At 55.6% G+C, this 7,621-nt stretch overlaps 1 long non-coding RNA gene across 1 annotated transcript in view; it reads left to right on the top strand.

Moving 5' to 3' along the window:
• The first annotated feature begins 5,521 nt into the window (after nucleotides 1–5,521).
• Nucleotides 5,522–7,621, top strand: part of LOC102467998 (uncharacterized) — a 15,139-nt gene continuing 13,039 nt past the window's right edge. Inside the window, exons 1-2 of the long non-coding RNA XR_003549218.1 lie at nucleotides 5,522–6,458; nucleotides 6,685–6,814. This is a non-coding gene — a long non-coding RNA (uncharacterized LOC102467998). The remainder of the gene's footprint in view (nucleotides 6,459–6,684; nucleotides 6,815–7,621) is intronic.

Genomic DNA, 7,621 nt, shown 5'->3' with positions numbered 1-7,621 from the left:
AAGAACTAAAATGTAAAACTAGGGCCTGCTAAGAGACATTTTCCATTTTAATTCAATATTCACTTTGCTGAGGACAGCTTTTGACTGTCAGCAGGAGGGCGAGGAGAGGATTTTTCTGAGTATAGGCTGCCTCTTGGGATAAGACCAACGGTCTTAAATCTTGACTTGATTATCTTTTCTTCCCTTTTACTCATTTCCTTTTACATTTTCCCTTTTTTCTGTGTCCTGCGCTTCTGTTTGATTTATAGCTACTGTTCATTTCTGAGGACTAAGTGGTAATTTTTCCTAAATGAAACATAAATTATGTTCCTGTCTATTAGATCAATTCTTAGAACCAATGTCAATTAATCCATTTTTCTTTGTTTTTTTTAGTTTTTTTTTTCCCCCCATAGGATACGTGCACTCACTGTAGAGAGACAGAGACAGTGAAAGGGAGAGATGTGAAAGGGAGAGATGTGAAAGGGAAGTACGAAATCACCCCTCAAGAGGGATGGCCATGCTGCAATCCGGTCCCCATTCTCCTCTAGGGGTTCTGGGTGCCATGGTCGGCCATGTGGGAATCCAGCGTCTGAGCCACCTGCTGGCCCCAACTAACCCATTCTGTAAGTAGTAACGTTCCTGGTTTTCTGTGTCCCTCCAGCCTTGTTGGTGTTTGCTGGGCTTCCCCAACTGGGAGGGCTGTCAGAGCCTGCTGTGGGGAAGGGGTTGCCATTGACCCTTCACCACTGCAGGGTCTGCGCCGTGGGTGGGTCATTGCTAAGGGCTGCCCATCTGGCCCGCAGCCGGCAGAGCAGAGCCCACCCTGGACATGGGGACACTCAGCGGCTGCATCCCTGCCTTGGGCGCGATGCTGCTGCATGGTAGGGAGTCGGGCAAGCCCCAGGTAAAGAAAGACATCGTCCAGGGATAACTGCTCATCTGTGCGGTGGTCCCCCAAGAGGAGAAACTGATGCTCCAAAACGAACAGAGAAAACTGTTCGAGGGATGCGAAGTTGTTTTCCTTACCTTTGTTGGGCAGGGTGGACCAGCACAGACTCAGCAGATAGAGTCTATGTTAGATTGCCAATCGCCTGTGTTTTTGATCAGCGTAACTGTGTAGCAGCATATTGCAAAGGCTTTTGTCCAAAGTGATGCGCACGTGGCCAAGAAGACCCCGCAGAGGAAGAACACCCTCGTCACTGCCTGGTTTCCCCATGTCCGTGGGTTCCAGGGGAGGGCAGCACGCCCAGCCGGGAGATCCTCGCAAAGACTCCAAGGATGTTTGCTGTTTTCATTTTTTTTACTCCTAAAATCGATAGCTAAGGAAGGGTCCTTGAAGCCTCATAACCTTGGTCGGACCTCTGAAAAATGTATTGTAGTGCATAGACAGGGGGAGAGAAGGTGTCTACTTACTGGTGTGACGCCAGTTGTCATTCAAACGACCTCATCTTGACAAGTCCGTATGTTGGGTGAGTCCCTGTCCCCCTCCCTGACAACGCAGCTTTTGCTGAAGAGTTTGACTGTGGCCGTTGGAGCAGAGCAGTGGCCAGCTTCTCCCTCCTCGGTCCGTGAGTGATGCAGCACGATTCCTAGTGAGGACCCTCCCATCACACCTAGATGGCCGCTTGGTCACCAAGGGCTTCCTTCGACACAGTGGGAGGCACTGCCACCACGCGTTTTGCTTCGGTCTAGGGAGCAAACTGGTCTTGCAGGCACAGCCAGGGAGCTGCCCATGGTGCTGCCGGTTCGAGGCCCAGGCTTGCAAACTCCAGGAGGAAGGAGAGCCTGGCCGGGGACGGAATCCGGTCTGTCATCCGGGGAGGTTTCCTGTGATCGTTCTGGTTCACTGAGTTGTTCGAGGTTTGGATGGGATGACTGTTGCTATTGATTGGTTGGGCGAAGAGAACGTTTTGCTAGAAGGCAAGATTATTTTGTCCATAACAGTTTCCTGAGCTATCACTCACAGACGTAAAATCACCCGTTTCACACGTGCAATGCGATAGTTTTTAGCGTAGTCAGAGCTGTGCGTTTATCACCGCGTCGATTTTAGGATATTTTCATCACCCCCAGAAGGAACCCCATCCCTGCGAGCTGTCCGCCCATTCCCCGCTGTCACCAGCCCGAGCAGCGGCAGCTCTGCTTTCTGCCTGTGCAGATCTGCCTGGTGCTGCTGGTGCTACATCGTCGTGGGGGGCCTCCTGATCCTCCCCACGGGACACCCCGTAGCGACTTCCCTCTTGTGAGAAGCTCATGGGATGGAATGCTATGGCTTTCAATAAACTGGGCAGCCGGCCACCATAACCCTCCCTCAACACAGCCATGTGCGTGCAGGGAGAGAGCAGGCCCCTCGGCCCTTCCGTGTGAGCACCACGCATCCCAGTGCCTCCCTAGCCAGCCCCAGCCCGTGTCCCTCGGCCCACCACGCGTCCAGTGCCTCCCTAGCCAGCCCCAGCTTCCTTGAGCTCAGGCTCCGAACATAGCGAAGGGGATTGTGGTTGGATCTAAGGCTGGTGCTTAGTTTCTGCCTGAGCCGAGAGGTACAATGGCCAGAGCCGCCTCATGTCCCACCCTGCATGGACCTAGCAGCAAGCCAGCTGCTGGGTTTGGCCCACTCGGGCCTGCAGAGCGACCCCGTCCTGAGACCCTGAGAGAGGGGGTGTAGTTGGCCTCCTCCCCCTCCAGGCACCGAGGACTGGTCGCCGTTGTCAGCTGAGAAGGCGCGGTCAGTGTTAGGGTGGCCACCTGGTCTCGTTCCCTTGGGCTGTCCCGGCTTTAAAACCAGAGGACCCGCGTCCCAGGAACCCCTGAGGAACGCTGGGACCTGCCCCCCTGCTTCAGGAAGCGGTACCAACTGCCGGGCACTAGCCTTCAGCCATCCAGTCACTGGGGCTCGTGATGTTTAAAGTATGTCTTTCACTGCAGTCTGAAAACTCCCACGTGACCTTCCCCAGGGAGTTCGGAAGGCTCTAAGTGGTGAGTCAGGCATCTACGTGCCCTCCTGGCTGAGCTCCCGCCCTGCCCCACCCTGAAGCCCCCGCCCCTCAGTACGTGAACCTGTGTCCTCGTTGGTGAGTTCAGGGCACAGGACCCCTGACTGTGTCAGCCCCTCTGCAGATGAGGCCGCAGGGTACGTGGGTGTGTGCAACCTTGCTGCAGGGCGTGGGTGTGTGCAACCTTGCTGCAGGGGCGTGGGTGCGGACACGGCGGCCAGCCTGCCCGTCCCGACAAACCAGCTGCACTTCCTCCTTCCTGTTCCAATTAGGAAGCAGAACGAGGGACCCTGGCCCGGTCCTGACGCGGTTACTCCTTAGCACGAGCTTCCTGGACACCCACTACGCTCTCGGCCCTGTGCGGTGGGAAGACGGGGAAGCGAGCAGGACCATGTGCTCAGAGGGGCACAGCCACGGGGCAGAACTGCGCGGCGGTGGGTGGCCACACTGCCTGCAGGCAGCTCCACGGCTGTCCCCTGTCCCTGCCCGTGTCCACAGTGACCTCGCGCTGCAGCCGTCTTCTCGTGGCCTTTCCCAAACAGGAAGGACTGGAAAGGCGAAGCCCTGCACCCCCGTCACCATGAGAAGAGACCTCGCCCCTGAGCACTTCCTCCTGGCCAGGCCTGCACCCAATGATCTGCGGGTTACCGTTGCCCCCACCCTCTGAGGTGAGTGTGTCACCCATGTCACGTACGAGGAAACAGCGCAGAGCATCCTTGTCCTGGCCACGGCCGGTATCTGAGCCAGGTCCGACCCCACGTCTCCAAAGACCGCGGTCCTTAATTATCGTGCAGTGCGCGGCTCACCTCTGTGCTGGGCTAAGAATGGAACTGCACTGACACGGAGCTCGAATGCATGACACAAAATCTGGAGGATCAGAAGAAGTTGAAGGAGAAAGGAAAAGGAAGAGGAGGGCTCTGGTCCCTCCCAGGAATAAAAGCAGATGAGTCTTCTGTGCCCTTCAGGGCTCTTTGAACGTCCATGCAATTCTGTGTGGGCGCATTGGTTCTTGGCAAGGACTCCCTTCAAACTGGGACTCGTACGTTGTTTTTCCAGTTCCTAGAGTAGCCCGGAGCTGGCCCCTGGCCTCTGGTGACGCTGTGGTGGTCCTGAGGCTCCCGCCCTCGTGTTTCTCTCTCCTTCCAGAGTTAAGTTCAGGCGCACAGTGACCGTGAAGGCGACTGGCAGGGAAGACGCAGCACCCTGGACGGAGGACCACAGTGACAGACTGGGGACAGACGGAGCCGCAGCAGGGCTTCATGTCTGCTTGTCAGTGTGCATCTGCCTGGAAGCTGGGACAACACACCGGTGCGTGTGCATGCATCCGAGTCCCGACGGGAGGCAGAGGTGGAGGAGAAGGGACTGCAGCGGGACTGCCCCGTGGGGTACTCCTCTGCTCTCTCCTGCCTCCCGCAGGCAAGCCTGCACATCCTCTGGTGAAATCTTGGAAATTAGCGATGATGAAATAACGGGCCAGCAGGTGTTGGACTGGTTAAGGTGCTGGACCCCCACGTGGCCCACCGCAGTGTGAGTCCTGAATCCAAAGGCTTGAAACTCAAGCCAGGCACGTGTGTGTTTGGAGAAGACTGGAGGTGAAGGGATGGCAGTGTGGCCATGCCCCCGGGGTTTGACTTCTCACTTCCTCTGTCTCTCTGGCGTGCACACACCCTATAGGAAACATTTCTCTAGAAATAATAACAACAAGCAGAAGGAACAGCTGAGCCCCCGGGCAGCCGAGTCCTGCTCTGGAATTCTTTGGAGGTGCTCATTTGAAAAAGTGACCCAAGAAGGTGTGTAAAGAAGTTCGTAGAGGGGAGTCGGCTTGTCCTATAACCATTTTTATTTTAGGGAGAACACAAGATTGCTTTTCAAAGCAGAGGCAAATTATGACACTTTTTCATTTTATCTTCTACTGGCAAAAATGTTCTGTCCGAAAGCCCTTTTTTTTTCCCTGTCAGAGAGGGCATTTAGGTGAAAAGAAATTACCAGACCATGAAATTTCATTGATGTAAGAAGTCCAGGCTAAGCCAGGGCCGAGATGAACATTTCCTGGCGTCCCGCCGTCCGGAGTGAAGGGGCTGAGCGGAAGACCCGGGCCCTGCGGGTCTGTGAGGACGCACTTTCCAGAGGGCTGTGGCTTCCAGGGCGCTTTGTCGGCTGTGGAGCGAGAAGGCTGTTACCTGAAGGGTGGTACCGGGGACTTGAGTGTAGACAAGACAGCGGAGTGAAGACAGGAGTAACTTCGCCCTCTGTCCATCCGACGCACGCTGACACGGCTCACAGCAGGCCCTAACTCCATTTCCCATGGGCTCTGAAGTCCCCTGTGCTGTGCTGTGGGTTATGACAGCACACTGCGGCTGCTCTCTGTGGGACTGAATCTCGTGGGAGAAAGGAGGGTGAAAGCAAGCATTGGCCAGCCCATAGCCTAACAGTTACAGTAGCCAGATCTCACGTGGCCCATGCTTCAAATCCCGGCTCCGGTAACTTGGAGAAACATGTCAGGCACAAATCCATGTGCGCCCCGAACCCTGGCAGGGCGGAGAGGCAGAGGAAAGGGACTGTGGTCTGATCATGCCCCTTGGGGGGCTGTTTCCCCTCTTTCTTTCTCTGGTAAGTCCACATGCCTTCTGACAATTAAGAAAAGACTTAAATGCCTCTGAAGTAAAGAAGCCACCGGCCCACCTCTGAGGGCCCAGGAGGACTGGGGCGACACCTCCTCAAGCCGCCCTGTGATGCCTTCCTTCCTTCCTTGCCGTCTCCCTGCCAGTCCCATGTGGCCCCTCCTGGGCATAGGACGCTCCAAGCACATCACTGCTCGCCCAGCCTTGAACCAGGTTCCTCGGGAGGGCTTCCACCTGGGACGAGGCTCCGTCATCTGCCAGCGGGCACAGTTAGGGACAAAGGCAACGAAGCATCCCGGACCTTCCGCGCAATGGCAGATGGACAATGACCTAGGGTCAGAAATGGCTGTCGAACGAGACCTCTGCCCCCTGCGGCATCCCCTGGTCGTCATGGCAGAACGCAGCTCCTCCTGGGGTCAGGGAAGACGCGTCACCCCCCCACCCCCGGGCTGTGGGTGTCTGTGCCTCGTGTCGAGAAGTCACACTCTCAGACTTCCTCGGACCTTTCGGACTGGGTGAAGCACTTCCGAGGAGCTTGGGTCATACCTGGAAAACGGGACAAGCTGCAGCACCCGCCCTGCAATTGTATAAAGCCCAGTCCTCAGTTAAGTAAGCAACGTCTCAACAGTTACCGGACTTTTTCTAACGGACGAAGATCAATTGCACTTCAAAAAAAAGCCATAGTTATCCAGAGTTAAAGTTCAGAAGTATCAAATCAGAAGATATTCCTCATCTCTTCTCCAAGGCCACTCAACGCCAGAGGCAGGCATAAGGGTTCTAGAATCTTCTGCTGCATAGTAACCAAAGGACAAACCTCAGGATACGAACATTTATTTCTGGTGGAATGATTCTCAGGCCACAAACTCAGGTATGTAAAACATACAATGCCCTTTTTCCCCTACGACTGAAATTACTTTCTTATGAAGCATTATACCTCGAGGAACAAGAGCAAGCATAAGCAATTCCAATCTCCTCCTTTCTGCGCCGGCCCGTCCTGGCCGTCCCTGTTGGGGCCAGCTCACGGGCAGGCGTCCGCTGAGTCCCCCCAGGCTTGGCGCACGCTCCGCTACGTCCAACTCTCCCTCTTCTCCCAGGCCACCGTGGTTACGGCTCCTCCGAGGCCCCGCACTTTGCTGAAGAATAACTCCGGCTGCCGAGGGCCACCCCCTCTCATGCATTCCTGAAGGCATCAACACCCATGGCGACCAAAGCACCCTAACTGAAGTAAGATTTTCCTAGAAAAACTAGGGTGCACATCCCACAGACTTGAGTTTAAGTGTTGACGTCTTCTTCGTCACATATCATTTTTAGCAGGTTGATCGGTCACCTTCTCCAGAGCTTTGCTCTACAGACGTGTAAAACAGGAGGGGCCTCCGTACTCCGGCACAGGCAGCCTGAGAGCAGGCGCGCCTCGTTCCCAACAGCCGGTCGTGTGGGTGCGGACCTGCCCTCTGTCCAGGGCCGGCTGTGGGAGGCACCCCCACTGGGCGTGTCACGCTGCGATCCTTTCTCCTCCACTCCTCCATCCTGCCAGGGTCTGGGCCGCGCACACACACACCCAGTGTGGTTTTCAAGCCTCTGGGGCTGGGAGTCAGACCACGATCGGCCTGAGGGAGCTGGCTTCCATGCACAGCGCTTAGGACTGCACCTCAGGGCCAGCCCAGTCTCTGTTTCGTGTTTAAGGATTATTTATGTGTTACATTTATTATTATTATTATTATTATTATATTTGCTATAAGGCTTATGTGCTCACTATAGATGGGGTGGGGGGGTGACAAAGCAAGACACCAGGGCCGGGTCGCGAATAGCAGTCAGCCATGTGGGAGTCCGTGCCTTAACCAGTGTGCCACCTGCTGGTCCCACTTCCTACTGTTCTAAGTCATCTAGTCTATAGTCCTGGGTTACAACACCAGGAAACCCCTGCAGCAGAAGAATCTCCAAATACAAGGGGCCCACCCACACCTGTTGACCCTCTCACCCACGCCTGCTGTCCCTCCCACCCACACCTGCTGTCCCTCCCACCCACACCTG

This window comes from Tupaia chinensis, unplaced genomic scaffold (assembly GCF_000334495.1).
Source record: "Tupaia chinensis unplaced genomic scaffold, TupChi_1.0 Scaffold000211_1, whole genome shotgun sequence".
NCBI classification, from domain to species: Eukaryota; Metazoa; Chordata; class Mammalia; order Scandentia; family Tupaiidae; genus Tupaia; species Tupaia belangeri.
Note: the sequence above shows the minus strand (reverse complement) of the source record. Positions and strands in the feature narration are given on the sequence as shown.